The following is a 24,501-nucleotide window of genomic DNA, read 5'->3' on the forward strand; positions in this document are numbered from 1 at the left end:
TTATATACTGTACATAAAATATCAAATTTCACCATATATGTATTACATACTTTATGTAAAATATCAAATTTCACCAAATATATATTATATACTGTACATAAAATATCAAATATCACCAAATATGTATTATATACTATACATAAAATATGAAAGTACACTACATATATATTATATACTGTACATAAGATATCAAATTTCACCATAGATATTATATAACATACATAAAATATCAAATTTCACAAACTATGTATTATATACTGTACATAAAGTATGAAAGAACACTAAATATATATTATATACTGTACATAAAATATAAATTTCAACAAATATATATTATATACTGTACATAAAATATCAAATTTCACCAAATATGTATTATATACTATACATAAAATATGACAGTACACTACATATATGTTATATACTGTACACGAAATATCACATTTCACCAAATATATAGTATATACTGTACATAAAATATCAAACTTCAAAAAATATATAATACACTGTACATAAAATATAAAATTACACAAAATATGTATTATATACTGTACAGAAAGTATGAAAGAACACTAAATATATATTATATACTGTACATAAAATATCAAATTTCACAAACTATGTATTATATACTGTACATAAAGTATGAAAGAACACTAAATATGCATTATATACTGTACATAAAATATAAATTTCAACAAATATATATTACATACTGTACATAAAATATCAAATTTCACCAGATATATATTATATACTGTACATAAAATATCAAATTTCACCAAATATGTATTATATACTATACATAAAATATGAAAGTACACTACTTATATATTATATACTGTACACGAAATATCACATTTCACCAAATATATAGTTTATACTGTACATAAAATATCAAAATTCAAAAAATATATAATATACTGTACATAAAATATCAAATTACACAAAATATGTATTATATACTGTACATAAAGTCTGAAAGAACACTAAATATATATTATATACTGTACAAAAAATATCAAATTTCACCAAATATGTATTACATACTTTATGTAAAATATCAAATTTCACCAAATATATATTATATACTGTACATAAAATATCAAATATCACCAAATATGTATTATATACCATACATAAAATATGAAAGTACACTACATATATATTATATACTGTACATAAGATATCAAATTTCACCATAGATATTATATAACATACATAAAATATCAAATTTCACAAACTATGTATTATATACTGTACATAAAGTATGAAAGAACACTAAATATATATTATATACTGTACATAAAATATAAATTTCATCAAATATATATTACATACTGTACATAAAATATCAAATTTCACCAAATATATATTATATACTGTATATAAAATATCAAATTTCACCAAATATGTATTATATACTATACATAAAATATGACAGTACACTACATATATATTATATACTGTACACGAAATATCACATTTCACCAAATATATAGTATATACTGTACATAAAATATCAAACTTCAAAAAATATATAATACACTGTACATAAAATATAAAATTGCACAAAATATGTATTATATACTGTACAGAAAGTATGAAAGAACACTAAATATATATTATATACTGTACATAAAATATCAAATTTCACAAACTATGTATTATATACTGTACATAAATTATGAAAGAACACTAAATATGCATTATATACTGTACATAAAATATAAATTTCAACAAATATATATTACATACTGTACATAAAATATCAAATTTCACCAGATATATATTATATACTGTACATAAAATATCAAATTTCACCAAATATGTATTATATACTATACATAAAATATGAAGGTACACTACTTATATATTATATACTGTACACGAAATATCACATTTCACCAAATATATAGTTTATACTGTACATAAAATATCAAAATTCAAAAAATATATAATATACTGTACATAAAATATCAAATTACACAAAATATGTATTATATACTGTACATAAAGTCTGAAAGAACACTAAATATATATTATATACTGTACATAAAATATCAAATTTCACCAAATATGTATTACATACTTTATGTAAAATATCAAATTTCACCAAATATATATTATATACTGTACATAAAATATCAAATATCACCAAATATGTATTATATACTATACATAAAATATGAAAGTACACTACATATATATTATATACTGTACATAAGATATCAAATTTCACCATAGATATTATATAACATACATAAAATATCAAATTTCACAAACTATGTATTATATACTGTACATAAAGTATGAAAGAACACTAAATATATATTATATACTGTACATAAAATATAAATTTCAACAAATATATATTATATACTGTACATAAAATATCAAATTTCACCAAATATATATTATATACTGTACATAAAATATCAAATTTCACCAAATATTTATTATATACTATACATAAAATATGACAGTACACTACATATATATTATATACTGTACACGAAATATCACATTTCACAAAATATATAGTTTATACTGTACATAAAATATCAAACTTCAAAAAATATATAATACACTGTACATAAAATATAAAATTGCACAAAATATGTATTATATACTGTACAGAAAGTATGAAAGAACACTAAATATATATTATATACTGTACATAAAATATCAAATTTCACAAACTATGTATTATATACTGTACATAAATTATGAAAGAACACTAAATATGCATTATATACTGTACATAAAATATAAATTTCAACAAATATATATTACATACTGTACATAAAATATCAAATTTCACCAGATATATATTATATACTGTACATAAAATATCAAATTTCACCAAATATGTATTATATACTATACATAAAATATGAAGGTACACTACTTATATATTATATACTGTACAAAAAATATCACATTTCACCAAATATATAGTTTATACTGTACATAAAATATCAAAATTCAAAAAATATATAATATACTGTACATAAAATATCAAATTACACAAAATATGTATTATATACTGTACATAAAGTCTGAAAGAACACTAAATATATATTATATACTGTACATAAAATATCAAATTTCACCAAATATGTATTGCATACTTTATGTAAAATATCAAATTTCACCAAATATATATTATATACTGTACATAAAATATCAAAAATCACCAAATATGTATTATATACTATACATAAAATATGAAAGTACACTACATATATATTATATACTGTACATAAGATATCAAATTTCACCATAGATATTATATAACATACATAAAATATCAAATTTCACAAACTATGTATTATATACTGTACATAAAGTATGAAAGAACACTAAATATATATTATATACTGTACATAAAATATAAATTTCAACAAATATATATTATATACTGTACATAAAATATCAAATTTCACCAAATATATATTATATACTGTACATAAAATATCAAATTTCACCAAATATTTATTATATACTATACATAAAATATGACAGTACACTACATATATATTATATACTGTACACGAAATATCACATTTCACAAAATATATAGTTTATACTGTACATAAAATATCAAACTTCAAAAAATATATAATATACTGTAAATAAAATATCAAATTACATAACATATGTATTATATACTGTACATAAAGTATGAAAGAACACTAAATATATTTTATATACTGTAAATAAAATATCAAATTTCAACAAATATATATTACATTCTGTATGTTTAATATCAAATTTCACCAAATATACATTATATACTGTACATAAAATATCAAATTTCACAAACTATGTATTATGTACTGTACATAAAGTATGAAAGAACACTAAATATATATTATATACTGTACATAAAATATCAAATTTCACCAAATATGTATTAAATACTGTACATAAAATATCAAATTTCACCAAATATATATTATATACTGTACATAAAATATAAAATTTCACCAAATATGTATTATATACTATACATAAAACATGAAAGTACACTACATATATATTATACACTGTACATGAAATATCACATTTCACCAAATATATAGTTTATACTGTACATAAAATATCAAACTTCAAAAAATATATAATATACTGTACATAAAATATCAAATTACACAAAATATGTATTATATACTGTGCAGAAAGTATGAAAGAACACTAAATATATATTATATACTGTACAAAAAATATCAAATTTCACCAAACATATATTACATACTGTCTGTAATATATCAAATTTCACCAAATATATATTATATACTGTACATAAAATATCAAATTTCACCTAATATGTATTAAATACTATACATGAAATATGAAAGTACACTACATGTATACTATATACTGTATATAAAATATCAAATTTCTCCATATATGTTATATGACGTATATAAAATATGAAATTTCACAAAATATGTATTATACTCTGTACAAAAAGTATGAAAGAACACTGTATATATTATATACTGTACATTAAATATCTAATTTAACCAAATATGTATCATATACTATAAATAAAATATGAAAGTACACTACATATATATTATATACTGTACACGAAATATCACATTTCACAAAATATATAGTATATACTGTACATAAAATATCAAACTTCAAAAAATATATAATATACTGTACATAAAATATCAAATTACACAAAATATGTATTATATACTGTACAGAAAGTATGAAAGAACACTAAATATATATTATATACTGTACATAAAATATCAAATTTCACAAACTATGTATTATATACTGTACATAAAGTATGAAAGAACACTAAATATGCATTATATACTGTACATAAAATATAAATTTCAACAAATATATATTACATACTGTACATAAAATATCAAATTTCACCAGATATATATTATATACTGTACATAAAATATCAAATTTCACCAAATATGTATTATATACTATACATAAAATATGAAAGTACACTACTTATATATTATATACTGTACACGAAATATCACATTTCACCAAATATATAGTTTATACTGTACATAAAATATCAAAATTCAAAAAATATATAATATACTGTACATAAAATATCAAATTACACAAAATATGTATTATATACTGTACATAAAGTCTGAAAGAACACTAAATATATATTATATACTGTACATAAAATATCAAATTTCACCAAATATGTATTATATACTGTACATAAAATATCAAATTTCACCAAATATGTATTACATACTTTATGTAAAATATCAAATATCACCAAATATGTATTATATTCTATACATAAAATATGAAAGTACACTACATATATATTATATACTGTACATAAGATATCAAATTTCACCATAGATATTATATAACATACATAAAATATCAAATTTCACAAACTATGTATTATATACTGTACATAAAGTATGAAAGAACACTAAATATATATTATATACCGTACATAAAATATAAATTTCACCAAATATATATTACATACTGTACATAAAATATCAAATTTCACCAAATATATATTATATACTGTACATCAAATATCAAATTTCACCAAATATGTATTATATACTATACATAAAATATGACAGTACACTACATATATATTATATACTGTACACGAAATATCACATTTCACCAAATATATAGTATATACTGTACATAAAATATCAAACTTCAAAAAATATATAATACACTGTACATAAAATATAAAATTACACAAAATATGTATTATATACTGTACAGAAAGTATGAAAGAACACTAAATATATATTATATACTGTACATAAAATATCAAATTTCACAAACTATGTATTATATACTGTACATAAATTATGAAAGAACACTAAATATGCATTATATACTGTACATAAAATATAAATTTCAACAAATATATATTACATACGGTACATAAAATATCAAATTTCACCAGATATATATTATATACTGTACATAAAATATCAAATTTCACCAAATATGTATTATATACTATACATAAAATATGAAAGTACACTACTTATATATTATATACTGTACACGAAATATCACATTTCACCAAATATATAGTTTATACTGTACATAAAATATCAAAATTCAAAAAATATATAATATACTGTACATAAAATATCAAATTACACAAAATATGTATTATATACTGTACATAAAGTCTGAAAGAACACTAAATATATATTATATACTGTACATAAAATATCAAATTTCACCAAATATGTATTACATACTTTATGTAAAATATCAAATTTCACCAAATATATATTATATACTGTACATAAAATATCAAATATCACCAAATATGTATTATATACTATACATAAAATATGAAAGTACACTACATATATATTATATACTGTACATAAGATATCAAATTTCACCATAGATATTATATAACATACATAAAATATCAAATTTCACAAACTATGTATTATATACTGTACATAAAGTATGAAAGAACACTAAATATATATTATATACTGTACATAAAATATAAATTTCAACAAATATATATTATATACTGTACATAAAATATCAAATTTCACCAAATATATATTATATACTGTACATAACATATCAAATTTCACCAAATATTTATTATATACTATACATAAAATATGACAGTACACTACATATATATTATATACTGTACACGAAATATCACATTTCACAAAATATATAGTTTATACTGTACATAAAATATCAAACTTCAAAAAATATATAATATACTGTACATAAAATATCAAATTACACAACATATGTATTATATACTGTACATAAAGTATGAAAGAACACTAAATATATCTTATATACTGTAAATAAAATATCAAATTTCAACAAATATATATTACATTCTGTATGTTTAATATCAAATTTCTCCAAATATACATTATATACTGTACATAAAATATCAAATTTCACAAACTATGTATTATGTACTGTACATAAAGTATGAAAGAACACTAAATATATATTATATAGTGTACATAAAATATCAAATTTCACCAAATATGTATTAAATACTGTACATAAAATATCAAATTTCACCAAATATATATTATATACTGTACATAAAATATAAAATTTCACCAAATATGTATTATATACTATACATAAAACATGAAAGTACACTACATATATATTATACACTGTATATGAAATATCACATTTCACCAAATATATAGTTTATACTGTACATAAAATATCAAACTTCAAAAAATATATAATATACTGTACATAAAATATCAAATTACACAAAATATGTATTATATACTGTACAGAAAGTATGAAAGAACACTAAATATATATTATATACTGTACAAAAAATATCAAATTTCACCAAATATATATTACATACTGTCTGTAATATATCAAATTTCACCAAATATATATTATATACTGTACATAAAATATCAAATTTCACCTAATATGTATTAAATACTATACATGAAATATGAAAGTACACTACATGTATACTATATACTGTATATAAAATATCAAATTTCTCCATATATGTTATATGACGTATATAAAATATGAAATTTCACAAAATATGTATTATACTCTGTTCAAAAAGTATGAAAGAACACTATATATATTATATACTGTACATTAAATATCTAATTTAACCAAATATGTATCATATACTATAAATAAAATATGAAAGTACACTACATATATATTATATACTGTACACGAAATATCACATTTCACAAAATATATAGTATATACTGTACATAAAATATCAAACTTCAAAAAATATATAATATACTGTACATAAAATATCACATTACACAAAATATGTATTATATACTGTACAGAAAGTATGAAAGAACACTAAATATATATTATATACTGTACATAAAATATCAAATTTCACAAACTATGTATTATATACTGTACATAAAGTATGAAAGAACACTAAATATGCATTATATACTGTACATAAAATATAAATTTCAACAAATATATATTACATACTGTACATAAAATATCAAATTTCACCAGATATATATTATATACTGTACATAAAATATCAAATTTCACCAAATATGTATTATATACTATACATAAAATATGAAAGTACACTACTTATATATTATATACTGTACACGAAATATCACATTTCACCAAATATATAGTTTATACTGTACATAAAATATCAAAATTCAAAAAATATATAATATACTGTACATAAAATATCAAATTACACAAAATATGTATTATATACTGTACATAAAGTCTGAAAGAACACTAAATACATATTATATACTGTACATAAAATATCAAATTTCGCCAAATATGTATTACATACTTTATGTAAAATATCAAATTTCACCAAATATATATTATATACTGTACATAAAATATCAAATATCACCAAATATGTATTATATACTATACATAAAATATGAAAGTACACTACATATATATTATATACTGTGCATAAGATATCAAATTTCACCATAGATATTATATAACATACATAAAATATCAAATTTCACAAACTATGTATTATATACTGTACATAAAGTATGAAAGAACACTAAATATATATTATATACTGTACATAAAATATAAATTTCAACAAATATATATTACATACTGTACATAAAATATCAAATTTCACCAAATATATATTATATACTGTACATAAAATATCAAATTTCACCAAATATGTATTATATACTATACATAAAATATGACAGTACACTACATATATATTATATACTGTACACGAAATATCACATTTCACAAAATATATAGTTTATACTGTACATAAAATATCAAACTTCAAAAAATAAATAATATACTGTACATAAAATATCAAATTACACAACATATGTATTATATACTGTACATAAAGTATGAAAGAACACTAAATATATATTATATACTGTAAATAAAATATCAAATTTCAACAAATATATATTACATTCTGTATGTTTAATATCAAATTTCACCAAATATACATTATATACTGTACATAAAATATCAAATTTCACAAACTATGTATTATGTACTGTACATAAAGTATGAAAGAACACTAAATATATATTATATACTGTACATAAAATATCTAATTTAACCAAATATGTATTATATACTATACATAAAATATGAAAGTACACTACATATATATTATATACTGTACACGAAATATCACATTTCACAAAATATATAGTTTATACTGTACATAAAATATCAAACTTCAAAAAATATATAATATACTGTACATAAAATATCAAATTACACAAAATATGTATTATATACTGTACAGAAAGTATGAAAGAACACTAAATATATATTATATACTGTACATAAAATATCAAATTTCACAAACTATGTATTATATACTGTACATAAATTATGAAAGAACACTAAATATGCATTATATACTGTACATAAAATATAAATTTCAACAAATATATATTACATACTGTACATAAAATATCAAATTTCACCAGATATATATTATATACTGTACATAAAATATCAAATTTCACCAAATATGTATTATATACTATACATAAAATATGAAGGTACACTACTTATATATTATATACTGTACACGAAATATCACATTTCACCAAATATATAGTTTATACTGTACATAAAATATCAAAATTCAAAAAATATATAATATACTGTACATAAAATATCAAATTACACAAAATATGTATTATATACTGTACAGAAAGTCTGAAAGAACACTAAATATATATTATATACTGTACATATAATATCAAATTTCACCAAATATGTATTACATACTTTATGTAAAATATCAAATTTCACCAAATATATATTATATACTGTACATAAAATATCAAATATCACCAAATATGTATTATATACTATACATAAAATATGAAAGTAAACTACATATATATTATATACTGTACATAAGATATCAAATTTCACCATAGATATTATATAACATACATAAAATATCAAATTTCACAAACTATGTATTATATACTGTACATAAAGTATGAAAGAACACTAAATATATATTATATACTGTACATAAAATATAAATTTCAACAAATATATATTACATACTGTACATAAAATATCAAATTTCACCAAATATATATTATATACTGTACATAAAATATAAAATTTCACCAAATATGTATTATATACTATACATAAAATATGACAGTACACTACATATATATTATATACTGTACACGAAATATCACATTTCACAAAATATTTAGTTTATACTGTACATAAAATATCAAACTTCAAAAAATATATAATATACTGTACATAAAATATCAAATTACACAACATATGTATTATATACTGTACATAAAGTATGAAAGAACACTAAATATATATTATATACTGTAAATAAAATATCAAATTTCAACAAATATATATTACATTCTGTATGTTTAATATCAAATTTCAGCAAATATACATTATATACTGTACATAAAATATCAAATTTCACAAACTATGTATTATGTACTGTACATAAAGTATGAAAGAACACTAAATATATATTATATACTGTACATAAAATATCAAATTTCACCAAATATGTATTAAATACTGTACATAAAATATCAAATTTCACCAAATATATATTATATACTGTACATAAAATATAAAATTTCACCAAATATGTATTATATACTATACATAAAACATGAAAGTACACTACATATATATTATACACTGTACATGAAATATCACATTTCACCAAATACATAGTTTTTACTGTACATAAAATATGAAAATTCAAAAAATATAAAATATACTGTACATAAAATATCAAATTACACAAAATATGTATTATATACTGTACATAAAGTATGAAAGAACACTACATATGTATTATATACTGTACATTAAATATCTAATTTAACCAAATATGTATTATATACTATACATAAAATATGAAAGTACACTACATATATATTATATACTGTACACGAAATATCACATTTCACAAAATATATAGTTTATACTGTATATAAAATATCAAACTTCAAAAAATGTATAATATACTGTACATAAAATATAAAATTACACAAATTATGTATTATATACTGTACAGAAAGTATGAAAGAACACTAAATATATATTATATACTGTACATAAAATATCAAATTTCACAAACTATGTATTATATACTGTACATAAAGTATGAAAGAACACTAAATATGCATTATATACTGTACATAAAATATAAATTTCAACAAATATATATTACATACTGTACATAAAATATCAAATTTCACCAGATATATATTATATACTGTACATAAAATATCAAATTTCACCAAATATGTATTATATACTATACATAAAATATGAAAGTACACTACTTATATATTATATACTGTACACGAAATATCACATTTCACCAAATATATAGTTTATACTGTACATAAAATATCAAAATTCAAAAAATATATAATATACTGTACATAAAATATCAAATTACACAAAATATGTATTATATACTGTACATAAAGTCTGAAAGAACACTAAATACATATTATATACTGTACATAAAATATCAAATTTCGCCAAATATGTATTACATACTTTATGTAAAATATCAAATTTCACCAAATATATATTATATACTGTACATAAAATATCAAATATCACCAAATATGTATTATATACTATACATAAAATATGAAAGTACACTACATATATATTATATACTGTGCATAAGATATCAAATTTCACCATAGATATTATATAACATACATAAAATATCAAATTTCACAAACTATGTATTATATACTGTACATAAAGTATGAAAGAACACTAAATATATATTATATACTGTACATAAAATATAAATTTCAACAAATATATATTACATACTGTACATAAAATATCAAATTTCACCAAATATATATTATATACTGTACATAAAATATCAAATTTCACCAAATATGTATTATATACTATACATAAAATATGACAGTACACTACATATATATTATATACTGTACACGAAATATCACATTTCACAAAATATATAGTTTATACTGTACATAAAATATCAAACTTCAAAAAATAAATAATATACTGTACATAAAATATCAAATTACACAACATATGTATTATATACTGTACATAAAGTATGAAAGAACACTAAATATATATTATATACTGTAAATAAAATATCAAATTTCAACAAATATATATTACATTCTGTATGTTTAATATCAAATTTCACCAAATATACATTATATACTGTACATAAAATATCAAATTTCACAAACTATGTATTATGTACTGTACATAAAGTATGAAAGAACACTAAATATATATTATATACTGTACATAAAATATCAAATTTCACCAAATATGTATTAAATACTGTACATAAAATATCAAATTTCACCAAATATATATTATATACTGTACATAAAATATAAAATTTCACCAAATATGTATTATATACTATACATAAAACATGAAAGTACACTACATATATATTATACACTGTACATGAAATATCACAGTTCACCAAATACATAGTTTTTACTGTACATAAAATATCAAACTTCAAAAAATATAAAATATACTGTACATAAAATATCAAATTACACAAAATATGTATTATATACTGTACATAAAGTATGAAAGAACACTAAATATGTATTATATACTGTACATTAAATATCTAATTTAACCAAATATGTATTATATACTATACATAAAATATGAAAGTACACTACATATATATTATATACTGTACACGAAATATCACATTTCACAAAATATATAGTTTATACTGTACATAAAATATCAAACTTCAAAAAATATATAATATACTGTACATAAAATATCAAATTACACAAAATATGTATTATATACTGTACAGAAAGTATGAAAGAACACTAAATATATATTATATACTGTACATAAAATATCAAATTTCACAAACTATGTATTATATACTGTACATAAAGTATGAAAGAACACTAAATATGCATTATATACTGTACATAAAATATAAATTTCAACAAATATATATTACATACTGTACATAAAATATCAAATTTCACCAGATATATATTATATACTGTACACAAAATATCAAATTTCACCAAATATGTATTATATACTATACATAAAATATGAAAGTACACTACTTATATATTATATACTGTACACGAAATATCACATTTCACCAAATACATAGTTTATACTGTACATAAAATATCAAAATTCAAAAAATATATAATATACTGTACATAAAATATCAAATTACACAAAATATGTATTATATACTGTACATAAAGTCTGAAAGAACACTAAATACATATTATATACTGTACATAAAATATCGAATTTCACCAAATATGTATTACATACTTTATGTAAAATATCAAATTTCACCAAATATATATTATATACTGTACATAAAATATCAAATATCACCAAATATGTATTATATACTATACATAAAATATGAAAGTACACTACATATATATTATATACTGTACATAAGATATCAAATTTCACCATAGATATTATATAACATACATAAAATATCAAATTTCAGAAACTATGTATTATATACTGTACATAAAGTATGAAAGAACACTAAATATATATTATATACTGTACATAAAATATAAATTTCAACAAATATATATTACATACTGTACATAAAATATCAAATTTCACCAAATATATATTATATACTGTACATAAAATATCAAATTTCACCAAATATGTATTATATACTATACATAAAATATGACAGTACACTACATATATATTATATACTGTACACGAAATATCACATTTCACCAAATATATAGTATATACTGTACATAAAATATCAAACTTCAAAAAATATATAATACACTGTACATAAAATATAAAATTACACAAAATATGTATTATATACTGTACAGAAAGTATGAAAGAACACTAAATATATATTATATACTGTACATAAAATATCAAATTTCACAAACTATGTATTATATACTGTACATAAAGTATGAAAGAACACTAAATATGCATTATATACTGTACATAAAATATAAATTTCAACAAATATATATTACATACTGTACATAAAATATCAAATTTCACCAGATATATATTATATACTGTACATAAAATATCAAATTTCACCAAATATGTATTGTATACTATACATAAAATATGAAAGTACACTACTTATATATTATATACTGTACACGAAATATCACATTTCACCAAATATATAGTTTATACTGTACATAAAATATCAAAATTCAAAAAATATATAATATACTGTACATAAAATATCAAATTACACAAAATATGTATTATATACTGTACATAAAGTCTGAAAGAACACTAAATATATATTATATACTGTACATAAAATATCAAATTTCACCAAATATGTATTACATACTTTATGTAAAATATCAAATTTCACCAAATATATATTATATACTGTACATAAAATATCAAATATCACCAAATATGTATTATATACTATACATAAAATATGAAAGTACACTACATATACATTATATACTGTACATAAGATATAAAATTTCACCATAGATATTATATAACATACATAAAATATCAAATTTCACAAACTATGTATTATATACTGTACATAAAGTATGAAAGAACACTAAATATATATTATATACTGTACATAAAATATAAATTTCAACAAATATATATTACATACTGTACATAAAATATCAAATTTCACCAAATATATATTATATACTGTACATAAAATATCAAATTTCACCAAATATGTATTATATACTATACATAAAATATGACAGTACACTACATATATATTATATACTGTACACGAAATATCACATTTCACCAAATATATAGTATATACTGTACATAAAATATCAAACTTCAAAAAATATATAATACACTGTACATAAAATATAAAATTACACAAAATATGTATTATATACTGTACAGAAAGTATGAAAGAACACTAAATATATATTATATACTGTACATAAAATATCAAATTTCACAAACTATGTATTATATACTGTACATAAATTATGAAAGAACACTAAATATGCATTATATACTGTACATAAAATATAAATTTCAACAAATATATATTACATACTGTACATAAAATATCAAATTTCACCAGATATATATTATATACTGTACATAAAATATCAAATTTCACCAAATATGTATTATATACTATACATAAAATATGAAGGTACACTACTTATATATTATATACTGTACACGAAATATCACATTTCACCAAATATATAGTTTATACTGTACATAAAATATCAAAATTCAAAAAATATATAATATACTGTACATAAAATATCAAATTACACAAAATATGTATTATATACTGTACAGAAAGTCTGAAAGAACACTAAATATATATTATATACTGTACATAAAATATCAAATTTCACCAAATATGTATTACATACTTTATGTAAAATATCAAATTTCACCAAATATATATTATATACTGTACATAAAATATCAAATATCACCAAATATGTATTATATACTATACATAAAATATGAAAGTAAACTACATATATATTATATACTGTACATAAGATATCAAATTTCACCATAGATATTATATAACATACATAAAATATCAAATTTCACAAACTATGTATTATATACTGTACATAAAGTATGAAAGAACACTAAATATATATTATATACTGTACATAAAATATAAATTTCAACAAATATATATTACATACTGTACATAAAATATCAAATTTCACCAAATATATATTATATACTGTACATAAAATATAAAATTTCACCAAATATGTATTATATACTATACATAAAATATGACAGTACACTACATATATATTATATACTGTACACGAAATATCACATTTCACAAAATATTTAGTTTATACTGTACATAAAATATCAAACTTCAAAAAATATATAATATACTGTACATAAAATATCAAATTACACAACATATGTATTATATACTGTACATAAAGTATGAAAGAACACTAAATATATATTATATACTGTAAATAAAATATCAAATTTCAACAAATATATATTACATTCTGTATGTTTAATATCAAATTTCAGCAAATATACATTATATACTGTACATAAAATATCAAATTTCACAAACTATGTATTATGTACTGTACATAAAGTATGAAAGAACACTAAATATATATTATATACTGTACATAAAATATCAAATTTCACCAAATATGTATTAAATACTGTACATAAAATATCAAATTTCACCAAATATATATTATATACTGTACATAAAATATAAAATTTCACCAAATATGTATTATATACTATACATAAAACATGAAAGTACACTACATATATATTATACACTGTACATGAAATATCACATTTCACCAAATACATAGTTTTTACTGTACATAAAATATGAAAATTCAAAAAATATAAAATATACTGTACATAAAATATCAAATTACACAAAATATGTATTATATACTGTACATAAAGTATGAAAGAACACTACATATGTATTATATACTGTACATTAAATATCTAATTTAACCAAATATGTATTATATACTATACATAAAATATGAAAGTACACTACATATATATTATATACTGTACACGAAATATCACATTTCACAAAATATATAGTTTATACTGTATATAAAATATCAAACTTCAAAAAATGTATAATATACTGTACATAAAATATAAAATTACACAAATTATGTATTATATACTGTACAGAAAGTATGAAAGAACACTAAATATATATTATATACTGTACATAAAATATCAAATTTCACAAACTATGTATTATATACTGTACATAAAGTATGAAAGAACACTAAATATGCATTATATACTGTACATAAAATATAAATTTCAACAAATATATATTACATACTGTACATAAAATATCAAATTTCACCAGATATATATTATATACTGTACATAAAATATCAAATTTCACCAAATATGTATTATATACTATACATAAAATATGAAAGTACACTACTTATATATTATATACTGTACACGAAATATCACATTTCACCAAATATATAGTTTATACTGTACATAAAATATCAAAATTCAAAAAATATATAATATACTGTACATAAAATATCAAATTACACAAAATATGTATTATATACTGTACATAAAGTCTGAAAGAACACTAAATACATATTATATACTGTACATAAAATATCAAATTTCGCCAAATATGTATTACATACTTTATGTAAAATATCAAATTTCACCAAATATATATTATATACTGTACATAAAATATCAAATATCACCAAATATGTATTATATACTATACATAAAATATGAAAGTACACTACATATATATTATATACTGTGCATAAGATATCAAATTTCACCATAGATATTATATAACATACATAAAATATCAAATTTCACAAACTATGTATTATATACTGTACATAAAGTATGAAAGAACACTAAATATATATTATATACTGTACATAAAATATAAATTTCAACAAATATATATTACATACTGTACATAAAATATCAAATTTCACCAAATATATATTATATACTGTACATAAAATATCAAATTTCACCAAATATGTATTATATACTATACATAAAATATGACAGTACACTACATATATATTATATACTGTACACGAAATATCACATTTCACAAAATATATAGTTTATACTGTACATAAAATATCAAACTTCAAAAAATAAATAATATACTGTACATAAAATATCAAATTACACAACATATGTATTATATACTGTACATAAAGTATGAAAGAACACTAAATATATATTATATACTGTAAATAAAATATCAAATTTCAACAAATATATATTACATTCTGTATGTTTAATATCAAATTTCACCAAATATACATTATATAATGTACATAAAATATCAAATTTCACAAACTATGTATTATGTACTGTACATAAAGTATGAAAGAACACTAAATATATATTATATACTGTACATAAAATATCAAATTTCACCAAATATGTATTAAATACTGTACATAAAATATCAAATTTCACCAAATATATATTATATACTGTACATAAAATATAAAATTTCACCAAATATGTATTATATACTATACATAAAACATGAAAGTACACTACATATATATTATATACTGTACACGAAATATCACATTTCACCAAATATATAGTATATACTGTACATAAAATATCAAACTTCAAAAAATATATAATACACTGTACATAAAATATAAAATTACACAAAATATGTATTATATACTGTACAGAAAGTATGAAAGAACACTAAATATATATTATATACTGTACATAAAATATCAAATTTCACAAACTATGTATTATATACTGTACATAAATTATGAAAGAACACTAAATATGCATTATATACTGTACATAAAATATAAATTTCAACAAATATATATTACATACTGTACATAAAATATCAAATTTCACCAGATATATATTATATACTGTACATAAAATATCAAATTTCACCAAATATGTATTATATACTATACATAAAATATGAAGGTACACTACTTATATATTATATACTGTACACGAAATATCACATTTCACCAAATATATAGTTTATACTGTACATAAAATATCAAAATTCAAAAAATATATAATATACTGTACATAAAATATCAAATTACACAAAATATGTATTATATACTGTACAGAAAGTCTGAAAGAACACTAAATATATATTATATACTGTACATAAAATATCAAATTTCACCAAATATGTATTACATACTTTATGTAAAATATCAAATTTCACCAAATATATATTATATACTGTACATAAAATATCAAATATCACCAAATATGTATTATATACTATACATAAAATATGAAAGTATACTACATATATATTATATACTGTACATAAGATATCAAATTTCACCATAGATATTATATAACATACATAAAATATCAAATTTCACAAACTATGTATTATATACTGTACATAAAGTATGAAAGAACACTAAATATATATTATATACTGTACATAAAATATAAATTTCAACAAATATATATTGCATACTGTACATAAAATATCAAATTTCACCAAATATATATTATATACTGTACATAAAATATAAAATTTCACCAAATATGTATTATATACTATACATAAAATATGACAGTACACTACATATATATTATATACTGTACACGAAATATCACATTTCACAAAATATTTAGTTTATACTGTACATAAAATATCAAACTTCAAAAAATATATAATATACTGTACATAAAATATCAAATTACACAACATATGTATTATATACTGTACATAAAGTATGAAAGAACACTAAATATATATTATATACTGTAAATAAAATATCAAATTTCAACAAATATATATTACATTCTGTATGTTTAATATCAAATTTCAGCAAATATACATTATATACTGTACATAAAATATCATATTTCACAAACTATGTATTATGTACTGTACATAAAGTATGAAAGAACACTAAATATATATTATATACTGTACATAAAATATCAAATTTCACCAAATATGTATTAAATACTGTACATAAAATATCAAATTTCACCAAATATATATTATATACTGTACATAAAATATAAAATTTCACCAAATATGTATTATATACTATACATAAAACATGAAAGTACACTACATATATATTATACACTGTACATGAAATATCACATTTCACCAAATACATAGTTTTTACTGTACATAAAATATGAAAATTCAAAAAATATAAAATATACTGTACATAAAATATCAAATTACACAAAATATGTATTATATACTGTACATAAAGTATGAAAGAACACTACATATGTATTATATACTGTACATTAAATATCTAATTTAACCAAATATGTATTATATACTATACATAAAATATGAAAGTACACTACATATATATTATATACTGTACACGAAATATCACATTTCACAAAATATATAGTTTATACTGTATATAAAATATCAAACTTCAAAAAATGTATAATATACTGTACATAAAATATAAAATTACACAAATTATGTATTATATACTGTACAGAAAGTATGAAAGAACACTAAATATATATTATATACTGTACATAAAATATCAAATTTCACAAACTATGTATTATATACTGTACATAAAGTATGAAAGAACACTAAATATGCATTATATACTGTACATAAAATATAAATTTCAACAAATATATATTACATACTGTACATAAAATATCAAATTTCACCAAATATATATTATATACTGTACATAAAATATCAAATTTCACCAAATATGTATTATATACTATACATAAAATATGACAGTACACTACATATATATTATATACTGTACACGAAATATCACATTTCACAAAATATATAGTTTATACTGTACATAAAATATCAAACTTCAAAAAATAAATAATATACTGTACATAAAATATCAAATTACACAACATATGTATTATATACTGTACATAAAGTATGAAAGAACACTAAATATATATTATATACTGTAAATAAAATATCAAATTTCAACAAATATATATTACATTCTGTATGTTTAATATCAAATTTCACCAAATATACATTATATAATGTACATAAAATATCAAATTTCACAAACTATGTATTATGTACTGTACATAAAGTATGAAAGAACACTAAATATATATTATATACTGTACATAAAATATCAAATTTCACCAAATATGTATTAAATACTGTACATAAAATATCAAATTTCACCAAATATATATTATATACTGTACATAAAATATAAAATTTCACCAAATATGTATTATATACTATACATAAAACATGAAAGTACACTACATATATATTATATACTGTACACGAAATATCACATTTCACCAAATATATAGTATATACTGTACATAAAATATCAAACTTCAAAAAATATATAATACACTGTACATAAAATATAAAATTACACAAAATATGTATTATATACTGTACAGAAAGTATGAAAGAACACTAAATATATATTATATACTGTACATAAAATATCAAATTTCACAAACTATGTATTATATACTGTACATAAATTATGAAAGAACACTAAATATGCATTATATACTGTACATAAAATATAAATTTCAACAAATATATATTACATACTGTACATAAAATATCAAATTTCACCAGATATATATTATATACTGTACATAAAATATCAAATTTCACCAAATATGTATTATATACTATACATAAAATATGAAGGTACACTACTTATATATTATATACTGTACACGAAATATCACATTTCACCAAATATATAGTTTATACTGTACATAAAATATCAAAATTCAAAAAATATATAATATACTGTACATAAAATATCAAATTACACAAAATATGTATTATATACTGTACAGAAAGTCTGAAAGAACACTAAATATATATTATATACTGTACATAAAATATCAAATTTCACCAAATATGTATTACATACTTTATGTAAAATATCAAATTTCACCAAATATATATTATATACTGTACATAAAATATCAAATATCACCAAATATGTATTATATACTATACATAAAATATGAAAGTATACTACATATATATTATATACTGTACATAAGATATCAAATTTCACCATAGATATTATATAACATACATAAAATATCAAATTTCACAAACTATGTATTATATACTGTACATAAAGTATGAAAGAACACTAAATATATATTATATACTGTACATAAAATATAAATTTCAACAAATATATATTGCATACTGTACATAAAATATCAAATTTCACCAAATATATATTATATACTGTACATAAAATATAAAATTTCACCAAATATGTATTATATACTATACATAAAATATGACAGTACACTACATATATATTATATACTGTACACGAAATATCACATTTCACAAAATATTTAGTTTATACTGTACATAAAATATCAAACTTCAAAAAATATATAATATACTGTACATAAAATATCAAATTACACAACATATGTATTATATACTGTACATAAAGTATGAAAGAACACTAAATATATATTATATACTGTAAATAAAATATCAAATTTCAACAAATATATATTACATTCTGTATGTTTAATATCAAATTTCAGCAAATATACATTATATACTGTACATAAAATATCAAATTTCACAAACTATGTATTATGTACTGTACATAAAGTATGAAAGAACACTAAATATATATTATATACTGTACATAAAATATCAAATTTCACCAAATATGTATTAAATACTGTACATAAAATATCAAATTTCACCAAATATATATTATATACTGTACATAAAATATAAAATTTCACCAAATATGTATTATATACTATACATAAAACATGAAAGTACACTACATATATATTATACACTGTACATGAAATATCACATTTCACCAAATACATAGTTTTTACTGTACATAAAATATGAAAATTCAAAAAATATAAAATATACTGTACATAAAATATCAAATTACACAAAATATGTATTATATACTGTACATAAAGTATGAAAGAACACTACATATGTATTATATACTGTACATTAAATATCTAATTTAACCAAATATGTATTATATACTATACATAAAATATGAAAGTACACTACATATATATTATATACTGTACACGAAATATCACATTTCACAAAATATATAGTTTATACTGTATATAAAATATCAAACTTCAAAAAATGTATAATATACTGTACATAAAATATAAAATTACACAAATTATGTATTATATACTGTACAGAAAGTATGAAAGAACACTAAATATATATTATATACTGTACATAAAATATCAAATTTCACAAACTATGTATTATATACTGTACATAAAGTATGAAAGAACACTAAATATGCATTATATACTGTACATAAAATATAAATTTCAACAAATATATATTACATACTGTACATAAAATATCAAATTTCACCAGATATATATTATATACTGTACATAAAATATCAAATTTCACCAAATATGTATTATATACTATACATAAAATATGAAAGTACACTACTTATATATTATATACTGTACACGAAATATCACATTTCACCAAATATATAGTTTATACTGTACATAAAATATCAAAATTCAAAAAATATATAATATACTGTACATAAAATATCAAATTACACAAAATATGTATTATATACTGTACATAAAGTCTGAAAGAACACTAAATACATATTATATACTGTACATAAAATATCAAATTTCGCCAAATATGTATTACATACTTTATGTAAAATATCAAATTTCACCAAATATATATTATATACTGTACATAAAATATCAAATATCACCAAATATGTATTATATACTATACATAAAATATGAAAGTACACTACATATATATTATATACTGTACATAAGATATCAAATTTCACCATAGATATTATATAACATACATAAAATATCAAATTTCACAAACTATGTATTATATACTGTACATAAAATATGAAAGAACACTAAATATATATTATATACTGTACATAAAATATAAATTTCAACAAATATATATTACATACTGTACATAAAATATCAAATTTCACCAAATATATATTATATACTGAACATAAAATATCAAATTTCACCAAATATGTATTATATACTATACATAAAATATGACAGTACACTACATATATGTTATATACTGTACACGAAATATCACATTTCACCAAATATATAGTATATACTGTACATAAAATATCAAACTTCAAAAAATATATAATACACTGTACATAAAATATAAAATTACACAAAATATGTATTATATACTGTACAGAAAGTATGAAAGAACACTAAATATATATTATATACTGTACATAAAATATCAAATTTCACCAAATATGTATTACATACTTTATGTAAAATATCAAATTTCACCAAATATATATTATATACTGTACATAAAATATCAAATATCACCAAATATGTATTATATACTATACATAAAATATGAAAGTATACTACATATATATTATATACTGTACATAAGATATCAAATTTCACCATAGATATTATATAACATACATAAAATATCAAATTTCACAAACTATGTATTATATACTGTACATAATGTATGAAAGAACACTAAATATATATTATATACTGTACATAAAATATAAATTTCAACAAATATATATTACATACTGTACATAAAATATCAAATTTCACCAAATATATATTATATACTGTACATAAAATATCAAATTTCACCAAATATGTATTATATACTATACATAAAATATGACAGTACACTACATATATATTATATACTGTACACGAAATATCACATTTCACCAAATATATAGTTTATACTGTACATAAAATATCAAACTTCAAAAAATATATAATACACTGTACATAAAATATCAAATTACACAACATATGTATTATATACTGTACATAAAGTAT

The sequence above is a fragment of the Gorilla gorilla genome, chromosome Y, assembly GCF_029281585.2.
Source record: "Gorilla gorilla gorilla isolate KB3781 chromosome Y, NHGRI_mGorGor1-v2.1_pri, whole genome shotgun sequence".
NCBI classification, from domain to species: Eukaryota; Metazoa; Chordata; class Mammalia; order Primates; family Hominidae; genus Gorilla; species Gorilla gorilla.